General features: G+C 39.1%; 1 protein-coding gene and 1 long non-coding RNA gene across 7 annotated transcripts in view; both read right to left on the reverse strand.

Annotated features, from left to right (window-relative positions):
- FRMD5 (FERM domain containing 5) overlaps positions 1 to 18,676 on the reverse strand; it is a 321,532-nt gene that overhangs the window by 245,923 nt on the left and 56,933 nt on the right. The window lies entirely within an intron of this gene.
- Positions 76 to 7,580, reverse strand: LOC147580193 (uncharacterized). Its single transcript, XR_015252618.1, has 2 exons — positions 6,495 to 7,580; positions 76 to 5,932 (listed from the first exon to the last, which is right to left on the reverse strand). It is a non-coding gene; the product is annotated as an uncharacterized LOC147580193 (long non-coding RNA).

Here is an 18,676-nt window from a genome sequence, read left to right on the forward strand (position 1 = left end):
AAAATTAAAAGGCATTTCTAAATAGAAGAACAGCTTTAAAAAAATTTTTTTTAATGTTTATTTATTTTTGAGAGAGAGAGAGAGAGAGAGCATGAACAGGGAAGGGACAGAGACAGCTGAAGAGACAGAATCCGAAGCAGGCTCCAGGTTCTGAGCTATCAGCACAGAGCCCGATGCAGGGCTCAAACTCACGAACTGTGAGGTCATGACCTGAGCCGAAGTCAGATGCTTAACCGACTGAGCCACCCAGGCGCCCCAAACAGCAACTTGATCACTAATAAATCTTCCCTCTTTCTCAAACACATACCCCACTTTAAAAGTGTGCTTTGAAGGGGCATCTGGGTGGTTCAGTCAGTTAAGCATCTGACTTTGGCTCAGGTCCTGAACTCGTGGTTCATGAGTATGAGCCCCTTATCAGGCTCTGCAAAGTGTGGGGCCTGCTTAGGATTCTCTCTCTCCCCCTCCCCTGTTCTCTCTCTCTGTCAAAATAAATAAATAAACTTTTCAAGCGTGCTTTGAAGAATTAGAGGAAGGAATAAAAATTAGTTCTTCTGGATTCCATTTCATTTTTTTGGTCATTGTTTTTAACAGAAACAAGTATCTCAAAGATTAATGAAGCTTGCTAGGGATGGGAGTTGAGGAGGGTTCATATATTCTAGTAATTCTCCACTTGTGATTTAGAATAAAATGATGAAGAAATTAAAGAAGCAATTATGAAAACTCTGGTACTTAACCTTCATTAATAGGTCCCAAGTAACTCCATATTAATACATAACTCTCTGGCAGGGCCTATCCTTTCCTTCAAAGTAGACCAAATTTTAATTTAGGGAATATAGGGTGTTTTTCTTTCCTCACTTATTTATATTGCACAAGGTCAAACATTCTTTACAAGATTATTCAGCCTTCACTGGTAAATGGAAAATATACTTTAAGTCAGACAGAAGTGTCTTACTGGTGCTCCTAAAATCCAGGATATGTTGGTGGTCGCCTCCTCTCACCACTACAAGATTAACTTTGCTTAACACTCTATATTTTTCTATCATAGATACCTCATTTACCATTTCTGCAATATTCTGTCTCTAATATTCAGTCACTTTCTTGCTCCTCCATACTCACTTTTCCATGAAACTATCTTTTCTTGATTTCCTATCTTATCTTTTTCACTGAACTAAATTCTTACCTCAATTTATCAGAACATATACTTCTCTCATTCAAAATCCAATTTGGGGTGCCTGGGTGGCTCAGTCGGTTAAGCATCAGACTTTGGCTCAGGTCACGATCTCACGGTCCATGGGTTCGAGCCCTGCATCGGGCTCTGTGCAGACAGCTCAGAGCCTGGAACCTGCTTCAGATTCTGTGTCTCCCTCTCTTTCTGTCCCTCTCCCATTTGTGCTCTAAAAAATAAATAAACTTAAAAAAATAAAATCAAAATTCAAACTCAAGCCTCAAGCATGTCATCTTCATAAATTAGGCAGTCATGGGGCGCCTGGATGGCTCAGTCCCTTGAGCATCTGACTGTTGATTTCAGCTCAGGTCATAATTTCATGGGTTTGAGCCCTGCATCAGGCTCTGTGCTGACAGTGTTAAGCTTGCTTGGGATTCTCTCTGTCTCTGCCCCTCTCCTGCTCTCTCTTTCGCTCTCTCAATAAATGAACATTTAAAAAAAAATCAGGCAGTCACAAACTCAGATTCATCCAGATTCCCCAATGGGATTCACAAAGGTGTTACAGCTTTGTATAGAGTATTTCCTCAAAATTTTTAAAATTATTATTGCTGAGTTATTATCATTTATTAGATTTATATGGCACTACTCCAAAATGGCTCACCAATCTTCCTAAGATCCAAGAAAAGGAAGTAAACAGTAATTCTCTCCCCAGTTGACAATTGGAATAAATAAGTAGTATGAATGGGCTCAAAGTTTCTCATGAAATCAGTTACTGTGTTAAAAACTAAAGGCCACAGACTTCAGATCTAGAGGGAACATCCACCATAACCTAACTGGTTCTACTTCAAGCTGCTGCTTCTCTTCCTTTTTTCCAGTTTTAACAGCATTGAAAAAAGCTAATTGCTCCAAAATTTAAACTTGATTTTAGGCAATTTGATGCTAGCTTAAGGTTCTCTGGCCTTTTGGAATGGAATATCCCTGGGAGAGCTAATACTTTTAAATTCTCAATTTTACCTTCTGTAAAAGGAGTAAGTTTCGGCTCCTTTTGTGAGGACAAGTTTTGATAATGGATGAGAGAGAGGGCAATTTATGCATTAGCAGTGATGTCATCTCCTGGGAAGGAAGTGAGGAGAAAGGCCTTTAATAGAAAAGCCAGAATCACGAAGACTAACTTTGTCTACTTCATCCTGGTTTTTTGTTTTTTGGGGTTTTTTTTGTTTTTCTTTTCTTGTTTTGTTTTTTGTTAAGAGTAAGGTACTGTGTACTGTGAGAGGCAAAAGCACCCAACCTAGTCCTGGGTTCTACTAGAATGCAAAGCTCTAGGGGCAGAGATTCTCATCTTTTTTCTTCATTACTATTTCTGGCATCTAAAACATTACTTAGCACACACTATGTAAAAATATTTATTAAATGAGTGAGTGAACTTCTCAGAAAAAGTGATTAAGTAAAAAAGAGGGAGCAGGGGTGCCTGGGTGGCTCAGTAAGTTAAGCATCCGACTGTTGATTTCAGCTCAGGTCATGATCTCCTACTTCGTGAATTCCAGCCCTGTGCTGGGCTCTGCGCTGGCAGCATGGAGCCTGCTTGGGATTCTCTCTCCTCTCTTTCTCTCTCTCTCTCTCTCTCTCTCTCTCTCAAAATAAGTAAATAAACATTAAAAAAAGAAAGAGGGAGCGCATTTCAAGGGAACATAATGTACAAATGCACAGTAGCAATGGTCCAGAGATGTACAGATAGTTCAGCATGGCTGGAGCATGGAACACCTATCAAGGAATATCAGAACATAATTATGGACAGATACAGAGGACTGCAATCATAAAGGGACCTACTGACCAGGCTAAGGAGTTTGGGCTTCATCATGACAAAAATGGAACCATTAAAGGAGTCCAAGAAGAAGAATGGCATGAGCATATTGAGTTTTGGAAAGATTTCTCTGGCATCACTGTGCAGGTTAAACAGGAAAGACTGTCTAGAGGCAGGGAGACTAGGTAAGAGGCCACTGTAGTTTACTCAAAAAGAATTTTGTATCACTTATTTAATATATATGATGAGCGTGAATTCAATAGCAATTCAATGTTAGGAATCACCACTTAAGAAATGCTAGAATACCTGAATATTAGTATAAAAAATTTATTTGGATCCACTCCTTGCTTATTAGCACATCTGTGTATCTTTATGATCGGATATTTTAAAAGATAAAGAAAATAAACCAGAAAATTAATCTTTTGTGGTAATTAAAAAATTATCTCAGAAAAAATAAGGGGCACTTGGGTGGCTCAGTTGGTTAAGTGTCCAACTCTTGGTTTTGGCTAAGGTCATGATCTTGCGGTTCGTGGGTTCGAGCCCTGCATCAGGCTCTGCACTGACAGTGTGAAGCCTGCTTGGGATTCTCTCTCTCCCTCTCTCTCTCTCTGCCTTTCCCCTGCTCGCCCTGTCTTTCTTGAAATAAATAAATAAACTTTAAAAAATTATCTCAGAAAAAAATAAGAGTATCAGTTTATTAAACTGCAAGAAAGAAATACCAAAAGGAATACAACAAATTAGGAGAAAGTGATAAAAAGGTGCATTGTGCGAAATGTAAAAGAAGTTTACAATTATGTAAGGGCAACATCAAAGGAGAGAAACTGAAAAAAGAGACACAAATAGGAAAGGAATCATAGGGAAAAATACACAGTTAAAAAATAAAGAAATTTAGTTTCGAGTACTACTGCTTAAAACATAAATTATAAAGTCTGATACTGCCTGGGCTGAACTTCGACCTAGTGACATTACTAGTTGATTCAGTCTTTCTGAAGAATAAGCAGTAATATGTAACAAGAACTATAAAACAGTTCATATTTTTTGCCTCAATAATTCTAGCTGGATGAATGTAAAGAATGTAATGAATGTAAAGAAATACTCAGTACCCTAAAAGGGAAAGAGGGAAGGAAGAAAAGAGGGAGGTTAGGAGTAAAGGAGGGAAGAAGGTAAGAAAATAATCTATATAGAGATGTTCTGAGATGTACTATTTAGAATAGTGGAAAACTGGAAATCATCCAAGTACTCCTCAGTAGAAGAATAGTTTTAAAATTATGATATATCAGTAAGACAGGATTTGACACAGCAATTAAAAACACATCTGGTCACAAAGGAGAGCAATTAATTTGGGAAAATGTAAATAAAATTTTATTTTTTTGTATTCTCTTTTCTGTGAAGCCACTTATTTGTGAAAAGGGTACTTTTTCAGCTTGTCAGTGAGAATGTCAATGTGCATCAGAATCTAAAGCTCAATGAAATTAAGAAAGAGTAACTTACTATTTCATCCTGGTCTCTGGCTCTTTCATTCTTTCACAGAACAGGAAATGGATCTGACAAGACCGATTTTCAGAGTCATTTTGATTATTGCCTTAGTACCTGTGCTCCTGTAAGTGATACCAAGCTAGATGTTATATGATTTGTTCCAGTTTCTTACTAAATGCTGAGGTTAAGCTGAGTTTTACGTTTCTTTGCTTTACCTCTGGGCCTTTGCAATTGAGGATAAAGCTTCAGCTCTAACTTCTGAGATCTTGAAATTCTTAGACATAAGAAGGGAAAAGCGTGGTCTGATGAATACTAACTACTTTTGACTTGACATTCAGATGAAATAAAAGCTCTTTTCTTACTTCTAAAGAAAAAAACAAGAATATGAAGGTGATAAAATCTCACTCTTTCTCATCAATCTTTAAAATTCCACCATCATTTTTATGATCTCTTTTGTGGAATAAAGCTCCCATCACCAATCCTAGCACAGAGATCCTTTTCTTGTCATTTAGAATGGACCCACAGCTGCACTACCATTGACTTTAGAGTAAGCACAACCTTAACAGTGAAGCCTAGCACATCTTGGCCTTTCCCGAGTGTATCTAAATGCAATAGAAAGCTTTTTTAAATGTAAGCAGTCTTATCAGTAAGTTCCATAAATTACCTTTCACTTGAAGAAATTCCCACAGAGTTGAAATCAGATGCTATCAAAAAACCAATATAAGTCAGGTCAGCCACTTCAGTGATTTTGGTGGACAAATGTATCATAAGTACACCAAAGTCTCATTAAAAGTTCACCTCCCCGAACCTTCTTCCAAGTGGTAATCAGCACCAGGATCATTTTCTCCTTTTCTCTGATATGTATGTTATGATATTAAAAATGACACCAGCTTGAGTTAAAAGAAAAAAAAAATTCAAGAAATATGGCTCCAACTGACAGCTTTGAAATCCAGGCTGAGTCTTTGAGATAATGGCATTTCCCTATGGTGGTACTACATTCGACAATTTTTTATTTAACCTTCTTCTTTGCCACAGAAATTACTTCAAATCAAACTTTATGATAAAAAACTAAAATGCATAAATACAATAGGTCTTAAAAATAATCTAAGCTCATATGTTGTCTATATTAGGACATGATGAGACTGAACACCACAGTTCTCAAGGTTTAAATGAGTGTCATACAGTTCCTAATAAAAGACGAGGGTCTAAAAAACACTTAACTTCTTTTCCCTCTACATGAACATGATCCTTTTATAAACCTTTGCAGGAACATCGCCATCATCCTATTGACTAGGAACCACCTCCTTATTCTGAGTTGCACATTCCTGTCACTGCACTTCAAGGACTCTCACCTCTCCTTTCTCTTCTATACATTCTTTCCTCATTAGATTGTATCTAGTCCTTGGGGCACTTGGTTGGCTTAGTCAGTGGAGCATGCGACTCTTGATCTTAGGGTCGTGAGTTCGAGCCCCAGGTGGGTCCAGAGATTCCTTAAAAAAAAAAGAAAAAGACCCTTTAAAAAAAAGCCTATATCTCGTCCTCATCCTCTTTACCAGGGTATCACATTCTATCCTTATGTCTTGGGGCACCTTGGGGCACTTTTGTCTTGGGGGTGGCTGAGTCAGTTGAGCACCTGACTCTTGATCTAAGCTCAGGTCATGATCTCAGGGTCGTGAGTTCAAGCCCCACAGTGGGCTCTGCGCTGGGTGTGAAGCCTACTTTTTAAAAAAAAGACAGAAAAGCTACTTGGCAATGAGAAAGAATGAAATATGGCCTTTTGTAGCAACGTGAATGGAACTGGAGAGTGTGATGCTAAGTGAAATAAGTCATACAGAGAAAGACAGATACCCTATGTTTTCACTCTTATGTGGATCCTGAGAAACTTAACAGAAGACCATGGGGGAGGGGAAGGGGGAAAAAAGTTACAGAGAGGAAAGGAGACAAACCATAAGAGACTCTCAAAAATTGAGAGTAAACTGAGGGTTGATGGGGGGTGGGAGGGAGGGGAAAGAAAAAAAAAAGACACACACACACAAAAATTTAGGTGCCTACCCTTGTCTCTTAGCGGTCTCATATGCTATGTCTCTCCCAGTCTCAGCTGGCCAATCCTTCAACTTGCCATCACTTAAATCACTTTGGAAATCAGTCTTCCTCACAAAAACTTTCCCAAGCAACTGGAAGCAAAGAGAACAGTCCAGCCATTGGACTGTTAAACTAATAAACTTACCTTATACCAATCATTGGGTACCACTGCATTCATCATCAAAAATTCTTTAAGTAACTGTTTGATCCTAATGAGTTTTCATTCTTTGTTCACTTTACATCACAAACATTCACAGAGGGGCACTCTCTTATATGAAGAACAGATCATGTTTCGCACAGAGTCATTTAATAAATGCTTTTTTATTATGAAAGTCTTAAGAGAGATACATACCCAAATCCCAATCTGGAGTGTTCAGTGTTCATTCCAGAAACTGAAAAGCACTGACTAATCATCACCAACCCCTATTTCCATGGCTACCAAACAATCTCAACTTCATTGTTGTTGGATCTCTTCTTCCTCACTGATCCCCATTAATACAAACAACCCACCAGATGTCATTGCCATTCTAAGAGAACAAACTTTCAGTAGTATGAAGGAGGAAGCTAGAGGAATCTGGCTTTTCCATTATATCTCCCTTTTTACTTACACTTCCACTTTTAATTATTTAATTTCTTCAGTAGCAGTGCCAAGGTAGAAGAAAAGGTAAAACTTCACGCCTCAAAGTACAGATGGATCCAGCAATCATATTTTAATGATTCTTCTAGAAACAAAGGGTAATTATCAAAAAATGCCCAAGATAGGTAACTATTTTTATGTCTGTATTATTTAGTACTATAAAGTCAAGAGACTAAGTTTCAAAAAGAAGTACCATTGAAAAAGGAACAGGATCATGAAGCTGATTAAGACATATTCTAGGCGTAAATCACTGGGATTACAACACTGGCATTCACTATTGAGTAGGTTAGGGGACTACTAGCTATGTGCTTACTTAAGCAAACTGCTATCATTATCCAACTATTTAAAAGAAAATACTTGTACAACAAATAATATGACTACCTCTAGGACCTCTCCTACTACTCCCAACATCATTCTTTTTTTTTTTTTTTTTTTTATATATGAAATTTATTGTCAAATTGGTTTCCATACAACACCCAGTGCTCATCCCAAAAGGTGCCCTCCTCAGTACCCATCACCCACCCTCTCCTCCCTCCCACCCCCCATCAACCCTCACTTTGTTCTCAGTTCTCAACAGTCTCTTATGCTTTGGCTCTCTCCCACTCTAACCTCTTTTTTTTTTTTTTTTTGTTCCCCTCCCCCATGGGTTTTTCTTAAGTTTCTCAGGATCCACATAAGAGTGAAACCATATGGTATCTGTCTTTCTCTGTATGGCTTATTTCACTTAGCATCACACTCTCCAGTTCCATCCACGTTGCTACAAAAGGCCATATTTCATTTTTTCTCATTGCCACGTAGTACTCCATTGTGTATATAAACCACAATTTCTTTATCCATTCATCAGTTGATGGACATTTAGGCTCTTTCCATAATTTGGCTATTGTTGAGAGTGCTGCTATGAACATTGGGGTACAAGTGCCCCTATGCATCAGTACTCCTGTGTCCCTTGGATAAATTCCTAGCAGTGCTATTGCTGGGTCATAGGGTAGGTCTATTTTTAATTTTCTGAGGAACCTCCACACTGCTTTCCAGAGCGGCTGCACCAATTTGCATTCCCACCAACAGTGCAAGAGGGTTCCCGTTTCTCCACATCCTCTCCAGCATCTATAGTCTCCTGATTTGTTCATTTTGGCCACTCTGACTGGCGTGAGGTGATATCTGAGTGTGGTTTTGATTTGTATTTCCCTGATAAGGAGCGACGCTGAACATCTTTTCATGTGCCTGTTGGCCATCCGGATGTCTTCTTTAGAGAAGTGTCTATTCATGTTTTCTGCCCATTTCTTCACTGGGTTGTTTGCTTTTCGGGTGTGGAGTTTGGTGAGCTCTTTATAGATTTTGGATACTAGCCCTTTGTCCCATATGTCATTTGCAAGTATCTTTTCCCATTCCGTTGGTTGCCTTTTAGTTTTGTTGGTTGTTTCCTTTGCTGTGCAGAAGCTTTTTATCTTCATAAGGTCCCAGTAATTCACTTTTGCTTTTAATTCCCTTGCCTTTGGGGATGTGTCGAGTAAGAGATTGCTACGGCTGAGGTCAGAGAGGTCTTTTCCTGCTTTCTCCTCTAAGGTTTTGATGGTTTCCTGTCTCACATTCAGGTCCTTTATCCATTTTGAGTTTATTTTTGTGAATGGTGTGAGAAAGTGGTCTAGTTTCAACCTTCTGCATGTTGCTGTCCAGTTCTCCCAGCACCATTTGTTAAAGAGACTGTCTTTTTTCCATTGGATGTTCTTTCCTGCTTTGTCAAAGATGAGTTGGCCATACGTTTGTGGGTCTAGTTCTGGGGTTTCTATTCTATTCCATTGGTCTATGTGTCTGTTTTTGTGCCAATACCATGCTGTCTTGATGATGACAGCTTTGTAGTAGAGGCTAAAGTCTGGGATTGTGATGCCTCCTGCCATCATTCTTTCTTTTACTGAGAACAATAGGAATCAAATGGAATTAACTGAAGACTGAATTTTTTAGATCTTGACAACTGTGATGAGAGGGAGATGTGAAGTGCCAAAAAAAAAAAAAAAAAAAAAAAAACCCAAAAAGAAACAAACAAACAGGAAAAGGGCAAGGGCAACACAGAGCAAATAATGTGGTAACAAGTGTCTTAGTCTCAATGGGGATAGAAGGCATATTTATTGAAGGCATAATGTGTTACTTTTGAAGAAGAGAGGTAGTGTTAACCAAACAGCAGGTGGGAACGAAATGTTAGTGGAGGTCTAATGCTTTTAAAGAGACAGAAGTCAACAGGAATGGCCATAAAACATTTCTACATTATAAAACCTCAGGGGCCCCTGGCTGGCTCAGTCAGTTGAGCATGCGACTCCTGATCTCAAGGTCATGAGTTCAAGCCTCATGTTGGCCATAGAGCTTACTTAAAAATAAATAAAATAAAATAAAAATAAAAATCTCAGGCAAGTCCAATTTTGAAAGAGATAGTAACACAAAAACTGAGACTAGAGGGTAACTTTAATCCAAGTAACCCTTAAGGATCAATGTCAATTATATCAGAAAAATGGGTAAGATGCTCTTATTTTTCCTGAGTCAAAAATGAACAGAGTTCCCTTGCTTACAGGTCATTTTAAAAGTCAGTTCAAGTGGGGCGCCTGGGTGGCACAGTCGGTTAAGCGTCCGACTTCAGCCAGGTTATGATCTCGCGGTCCGTGAGTTCGAGCCCCGCGTCGGCCTCTGGGCTGATGGCTCGGAGCCTGGAGCCTGTTTCCGATTCTGTGTCTCCCTCTCTCTCTGCCCCTCCCCCGTTCATGCTCTGTCTCTCTCTGTCCCAAAAATAAATAAACGTTGAAAAAAAAAGATTTTAAAAGTCAGTTCAAGAAACTACATATAGTAAAAAAGAATTTTGTCTCTAAAGTCAAACTCCAATTTTTGTACACTTGTATAAGCATTTCATAAACGTGAAACCTGTTTTCTGATTCACTAGAAGTCAGACTCTACAACTTTAAGAAGCACTGTCCCAAAAATACAATAAGCAAAGGAATCACAAACATTATCCCCAGGGCTACAGAACTATAGCAACAACTTTGTGCTGTGACTGAATCCAGTGAGGAGTGAAAGCAATTCCTGTAATTGTGCCGTTACCCTGCCACCCATACCTCAAAGCCTTTTTTTTATTTAAAATAAACAAAAAGTGGAAGTAATCCTTAGAGATTCCCTGCAGTCCCTAGATGATGATATAACTCAATTTCTGCTTCAATATCCTATTAACTCCAAATAAGGAAAGACAACTCAAAATCATTTCCAAGGACATCAAGAGATACTGCAGGATAAGCTTTTAGAATGAAGCTCCTCACAATAATCCACACCACTAAAATAGACCTAAGCAGAGCCCAGAACAGAAGGAAGAATGGTTTCCTCTCTAATTTTCACAGCACTGTGCTTCTTCCAGCAGAGGAAGGTCAAGCTTTGACTTACAAGATTTCCCTAGGTTAGTGACTAGGCCACTTCTCATGGTAGACTTCTGACAAGGAACAAATGAGCCACGGGCAAAACAAATGTCTCAGCAAACTCTCTTTTTTCTTTTTAATTTTTTTTTAATGTTTATTTTTGAGAGACAGAGAGAGACAGAGCATGAGTGGGGGGAGGGGCAGAGAGAGACACACACACACACACACACACACAGAATCTGAAGCAGGCTCCAGGCTCTGAGCTGTCAGCAAAGAGCCCCATGTGGGGCCTGAACCCACGAACTGTGAGATCATGACCTGAGCCGAAGTCGGACACTTCACTGACTGAGCCATCCAGGTGCCCCTCAGCAAATTCTTAGAATAGGTGTTCCACAAGGAACTCCAGCTTGTGTTTTGCAGCCAATGACACTACCTCCAGGTGGGCTGTCCTACCACCAGAAGCATCTTCTGCCCTCTAAACCCACCACGCCTCAGCAGGTTGCTATCATTTGTCACCAATACCACATCTGTGCCCCACCCCCCCATGCAAGGTGAGACCCACGAAAGCCTGGCATCCCCATTGATCCCTGGGGGAAACAGGACTTGCCCACTGGACTGGAACAGCTCTGCTTCACCTCGGTAGCTTTCTTTCCCACATGGGCAATGCAGATTAGATCCCTTGCCCAGGGCCCTGACTACCTCTTTTGCTAGAAGATTATACCTCAGAGTTGCTACTCCAAGATAGTTTACAAATGAGACTTAGATACTATAAAGGAAAAGCTGTTCTTGGGTGACTCTGGGCAAATAAAGAGAAAAAGGATAAGTCCACCACAGTCCAGGCAAAGTGAACCTTGTTCAAAGTTTTAGAAAATGACACTAGAATAAATCTTTCTATAATATGTATTATTTGTTAGAAGTGTGAAGCCCGAGAAATTTGTAAGCTTAGCACTTCAGAAAAATACATATTTTTTTCTAAACTTTAAATAGCTACACAAGTTATAAGAGAGCAACAGATTTACAGCTATATGGATCAACTGAGGATGAACTAATAGGGAGAGAATATAGCATTTCTTGGGTACTTTTTCATTATTAGAACTTCGAAGCACTGGATACACAGATTTACAAATTTACTTACAACCCTGACTTAGGCAAGCAGAAACCAGCTTGACATAAACTAATTGTTTTAACATTAAAAAGAAATTCTTATTTCTATGCTATAAATGTTATAGTAATATCATTGACCAGAACATACACACATACATACACACACGCACGCACGCGCGCGCACACACACACACACACACACACACACACACACACACACACACACGGCTTTTATTTCCTTGGCACGGATGACCTCTACTGACCAAAGGATAAATCCAAGCCACTTTGACTCTTTTAGGTATCCAAATTTTTTGTCAGAAGTCTAATCAAAAACCTATTATGTATTTAACCCCTCAACTACCATTCATAAAGTCTATAAACCTTACTACATTGCCAAGATAGTTCTATCTACTTTCATTCAAATGGATATGAAAGAGTAATTATTAACTATCCTAGTAAGGAATCTTTAAAATCACTGAATAAAAAAAATAATGCTTTTAGGGAAGCTGACAATGAAAAAATAAAGGAAGAAGAGAATTGCTAAACAGGACTTAATTCTGACAAGAAAGAATAGATTGGTGATGTAAAAAAATGACAAAAATCTTCAAAGAAGCCATCTATGTTAAAGTCAAGTATCTAATCACCAAATAAGATAATTCTGGTTGTATTAGACATACAGGTTAAAGTTAAAGAAAATAGATTACCAAAACTTCAGAGGTAAATTAGATATAAGCCAATGTTCAGAGATCGTGAAAGAACAACTTCGGGGGCGCCTGGGTGGCTCAGTCGGTTAAGCGGACGACTTCAGCTCAGGTCATGATCTCGCCGTCCATGAATTCGAGCCCTGTGTCGGGCTCTGTGCTGACAGCTCAGAGCCTGGAGCCTGTTTCAGATTCTGTGTCTCCCTCTCTCTGACCCTCCCCCATTCATGCTCTGTCTCTCTTTGTCTCAAAAATAAATAAACGTTAAAAAAATTTAAAAAAATAAATAAAAAAAAAAAAAAGAAAAAACAACTTTGAAGTCCCAGAAGACTTTTCAGCAAAATTCAAGCAAAAGTTTCAACTATACAATCACTAACATAAGGGGGAGATCTCAAAGTTGACATGTATCGTCAAGAAACCCTGTGAAGCACCTAAACACTAAAGAACGTGTTCAAACAAGAAACCCTATGAAGCACCTAAACACTAAAGGACGTGTTCAAAACATACAAGAAAAAAAAATCACATGGCCAAGGTCAAATAGACACAAGTCTGGCAAATATTTATAAAAAGAATGTTTGGAAGGTAAAGGCGCAAAATGAGCTTATGTTCACACTCATGGAGGGCAATAGTAGGAGCTCTTCTTAGATGAATAGAAGTGGGGAGAATCAAGAAAGGCAAGGACTACTGTATGAGGCAGAGAAAAAAGCACTCAGTTTCTGTTTCATCTCTTTCTTTATCCAGATTGAAATTCAACTTGACAAGGACAGAAAAACCTTGATTAGAAATAAATAAGGCAAACAAAAGAAATAAATTCCATGTATGTAGTAAGGGACCACTTAAATTAATTCACTTATTGAGCACCTACTATGTCCCAGGTTCTGTTCCAGGCCCTGAGCATGTAACAGTGAACAAAGATGACAAAATCTGTGGTTTCATCACGCTTCCATTCTACTGGAGTCGACAGACAATAAACAAATAAATATAGAATACTCATTAGTGACAATACTTAGAAGAAAAATAAAGCAAGATAGGAGGATAGAGAGGTACTATTTAGATAATCAGTGAAGGCGTTTGTGAGAAGGCATTTAAGCAGTGACTTTAAGCAGTGAAAGAAAAGCCCTGCAGGCTAAAGCAACAACAAATGCAGGGTCCTGAGAGGACAGAATGTTTAAGTTGATGGGTAAGCAAGAAGGCAACTGTGGCTAGAATGGTGGGAACAGGGTGGCACAAAAACAGACACATAGACCAATGGAATAGAATAGAAACCCCAGAACTAGACCCACAAACATATGGCCAACTCATCTTTGACAAAGCAGGAAAGCACATCCAATGGAAAAAAGACAGTCTCTTTAACAAATGGTGCTGGGAGAACTGGACAGCAACATGCAGAAGGTTGAAACTAGACCACTTTCTCACACCATTCACAAAAATAAACTCAAAATGGATAAAGGACCTGAATGTGAGACAGGAAACCATCAAAACCTTAGAGGAGAAAGCAGGAAAAGACCTCTCTGACCTCAGCCGTAGCAATCTCTTACTCGACACATCCCCAAAGGCAAGGGAATTAAAAGCAAAAGTGAATTACTGGGACCTTATGAAGATAAAAAGCTTCTGCACAGCAAAGGAAACAACCAACAAAACTAAAAGGCAACCAACAGAATGGGAAAAGATACTTGCAAATGACATATGGGACAAAGGGCTAGTATCCAAAATCTATAAAGAGCTCACCAAACTCCACACCCGAAAAGCAAATAACCCAGTGAAGAAATGGGCAGAAAACATGAATAGACACTTCTCTAAAGAAGACATCCGGATGGCCAACAGGCACATGAAAAGATGTTCAGCGTCGCTCCTTATCAGGGAAATACAAATCAAAACCACACTCAGATATCACCTCACGCCAGTCAGAGTGGCCAAAATGAACAAATCAGGAGACTATAGATGCTGGCGAGGATGTGGAGAAATGGGAACCCTCCTGCACTGTTGGTGGGAATGCAAATTGGTGCAGCCGCTCTGGAAAGCAGTGTGGAGGTTCCTCAGAAAATTAAAAATAGACCTACCCTATGACCCAGCAATAGCACTGCTAGGAATTTATCCAAGGGACACAGGAGTACTGATGCATAGGGGCACTTGTACCCCAATGTTCATAGCAGCACTCTCAACAATAGCCAAATTATGGAAAGAGCCTAAATGTCCATCAACTGATGAATGGATAAAGAAATTGTGGTTTATATACACAATGGAGTACTACGTGGCAATGAGAAAAAATGAAATATGGCCTTTTGTAGCAACGTGGATGGAACTGGAGAGTGTGATGCTAAGTGAAATAAGCCATACAGAGAAAGACAGATACCATATGGTTTCACTCTTATGTGGATCCTGAGAAACTTAAGAGAAACCCATGGGGGAGGGGAACAAAAAAAAAAAAAAAAAAAGAGGTTAGAGTGGGAGAGAGCCAAAGCATAAAAGACTGTTGAGAACTGAGAACAAAGTGAGGGTTGATGGGGGGTGGGAGGGAGGAGAGGGTGGGTGATGGGTACTGAGGAGGGCACCTTTTGGGATGAGCACTGGGTGTTGTATGGAAACCAATTTGACAATAAATTTCATATATAAATAAAAAAAAAAAAAGAATGATGGGAACAGGGAAAGAGCAACAAGAAATGAAATTGGAAGGATGAGCCAACTATAGAGGACTTTATGCTGCCTGAGGGGGAAACCCTTTGGAGTGTTAGAGCAAAGCAGATATGGGATCTGACTTGTACTTTGAAATTATCACTCAGGCCACTGTAGAAAGGGAATATTGAGGAATAAGCATGAAAAGTAAACAAACTAGGATGCTCTTGCAACACCAGGACAGGGATGATGGTGGCTATAAGAGTTGGAAGTCCCCAAGTCTATAGAAGCTACATCTCAGAGTACCTAAAAAATGTACAGATGTGTTATTCACACAACCACTCTCAATCATTTTTCATATCTCACAAAAAACAAGAGTGGTGCCAGAAACCGAGAAATAAGCGTTTTCCCAGTTTTCACAAACGGAGGAGAGGAAAGGCAGATTCCATACTCTAGGAGTCAAAACAAGCCTCCTATGAAAAAACAAGCCTGACTGGTTTTATTTCCTCTAAGAAACCATCAAATACTTCCATTTTTTCGTATTTCTTTCCAGTACTTATTCTCCACATATTTAATTTTTCAAAGTTGTAATTATAACATAGATACATTTTTATTGGCTACCTATTTTAGATTGCTCTGTATTATAAGCATTACTCTGTGTTGTGATTCTGGCATAATTTTTTAAGTAACTGCAAATGAAAAGAAACAATAAGACAAGTTTGTAGAGGAGGAATGGAATTTCAGGATATTTCTGCTTATTTCCTGGAGTCACAATACACAATACAAATGTGGTACAGATAAGTTTGGGATGGCAACGATGTTATGCCAGGAAAATAATGAAAAAGAACATTTCTTATCAATATCTCTTTAATTTTTTTAAATGTTTATTCATTTTTTTTGGAAAGACAAAGAGAGACAGAGCACAAGCAGGGGTGGGACGGAGAGGGGGATACAGAATCTGAAGCAGGCTCCACGGTCTGAGCCATCAGCACAGAGCCCAACGCGAGGCTCAAACTCACGAACCGTGAGATCATGTACTGAGCCGAAGTCGGATGCTCAACCGACTGAGCCACCCAAGCACCCCTCAGTATCTCTTTTAATAAAAACAGTATCAGAAATTTGAGAGCCCTTTCACAAAGATGGCTAGAAAAAATATTTTTCTTCTATAAATTCTAGGAAAGAGCTTTATTTCTTTATATATGTAACTAGCAAACTAGCTGTGATAAAATGTAAGTAGAAAGACAAGAGGGAGAATAAGATTTATTTGTAGCTAGCTGGTGTTTTCTACTTTGTACTTATATAATTCATCATAGTCATCAAAGAGCATAACACTTCATTACTTCCAGTGTTAGAAAAATGTATTACATCTTCTAAATTTTCTTAAACCAATCAGTTTGCTTTGGAATCTTAAATATATACTATCCTTTTTCTTCTTGGGGGTAACAGATACCATATTTTATTTCTGTTTTACAATCCAGACAATGGTGCAAATCAACATCAGTTTCACATGTTGAGGATCTAAAATAAACTATTTGAAATTGAAAAACGTAACAATATAAGTGACAGTTCTAGATAAGATGACTGTGTAAGTTCACAGTTTGAGCCCACACCCCTCCCCCTATTCCTGCACTACTCATGTAATCATGATAGACAAAAAATAAAAAGGGAAAAAGGGAAAATCCTAGCTGGTGTATTAGCCAGGATTCACTTGCAGGTATAAAAATCCTCTAGTATTTCAAGCGGAATCAGAATTAACACTGAAGTGCTAACATTTAGACACCAGCAAAATAGTTGGAAGAGTTGGAAGACCTGGCCCTATGCTAAACCTTCAGAACAAGTCTCAGAATCCATATAGAACCGGCCTGCCAAGGGAACAGCCTCCTCTGCAACCGTCAGAAAGTGAAAGAAGCACAGCACTGCTCTGCTAAGTGCTGGACATAATCATAATTCCTTAGCCCCATCCAGGAATTAGGCAGCCACCAATGTGATTGTTGGTTCTAAACACACAATGTCTGGGATGCCTGGATGGCTCAGTCGGTTAAGTGTCTGACTTAGGCTCAGGTCATGGTCTTATGGTCTGTGAGTTCGAGCCCCACATCCAGCTCACTCCCGTCAGTGCAGAGCCCACTCTGGACCCTCTGTTTCCCTCTCTCTCTACCTCTCTCCTGCTAGCTCTTGCTCTCTCTCTCTCTCTCTCTCTCAAAAATGAATAAAAACATTCAAAAAATAAATAAAATAAAAAATAAAACACAATGTCTTAGCTCCAGTTGCAGATCAGGAAGTTGCTGCCAGAATTGTTGGCTTCAGGGGACACAGCCCAAGGCTACGACCTGGGGATCAGTAACAGCTGCAAACTCTAAGCCACTGGACCTGCTCCAGCAAAACTAATGCCATGTGTACTGAACCCTATCCCCACTGAACTCAGTTCTGAATTCAAGTCTCATAGAAGTGAATGTGATTACTACAATCTGAACTACATCAGGAACCCTAGATGGAAGGAAGACTATGTAGTAATTTTTACTTTCCAGTTCATGTAGTAAAAGAAGGAATACTAGAAGGAAGTTGAAACAGATGCTGAGTTATCCTACAGTCATATCCAGGAAGATGACAATAAATTATATGAATTCTATTGTTATACATTAGTTATAATAAATATTCCCAAGGACTATAGATAGAACAGAAACACAAAGCAGTGAGTAAAGCTTAATGGACTCCAAGTCTGGAAGCAAGCAAAGAAGGCCAGGAATTCAGCTTCTGTAGGTTAATGAGAATTACAATTGCCTCACTTAAGGCATGTAATTGGAGCCAGCACATTGCTTTAAACCAGGGAGTGGGCAGAACTCCAAAAATGACACTTAAAAAAGCAGCTTATGTGAAGTTGTACAACAAAAGAGGCAGGAGAGGCCAGGACCCAAGCAAGCCACTTGCTAGATCAATGGCTGGATGTACATTATCACCATTATCATGAAGATCAGGAATCCTGAATTTCCCGTGGAACCAAATAGAGGCAATCATAAAACTGCTAGGCAAAGTGGGGTGAGGTGAAATGGATAGTGACTCTCACTTAAGTTAAGCTCTCAAAACAAAATTCCAATATACATAAAATAAACACCACAATGAGCAACAATATCAACCACTGAGAGATTAACCCACTCAAGACAAAATGGAAATATTAGAACCATCTGAAAGTGACCTCAAACCAAATATGTCTAGAATCCTCAAAGAGATAAAGAAAGGAAAAACAGCCATAAAAACACAGACATTCAAAGTGTAATCTCAGTACTAATCAAGATAAATACAAATAAATCCACACCTGCACTTGTCATTGTGAAGCTGCAGAACATTAAGGCACCATAAAGAAGTATTATCTACCTAAAGGGGCACATGGGTGGTTTAGTCAGTTGAGCATCCGACTCTTGATTTGGGCTGAGGTCATGATCCCAGGGTCATGGGATCAAGGGTCAACCTCCACACTAAGCGTGGAGCCTACTTAAGATTCTCTCCCTCCCTCCCTCCATACCTCTCTCCCATGCACACTCATTTTCTTTCTCTCTCTCAAATTAAAAAAAAAAGTATTATCTACTTAAAAAAAGAAAAGACTGACAGCAGACACTTCATCAGCAATAATAGATGCCTTGAAGATAATGGAGCTATATAACAAATTGTTAGAAACAAAAGAACTGCCAAGCCAGAATTCAATGCCCAGCTATG

The sequence above is a fragment of the Puma concolor genome, chromosome B3 (assembly GCF_028749965.1).
Source record: "Puma concolor isolate L17-30 chromosome B3, mPumCon1.1.hap2, whole genome shotgun sequence".
In the NCBI taxonomy this organism is placed as follows: domain Eukaryota; kingdom Metazoa; phylum Chordata; class Mammalia; order Carnivora; family Felidae; genus Puma; species Puma concolor.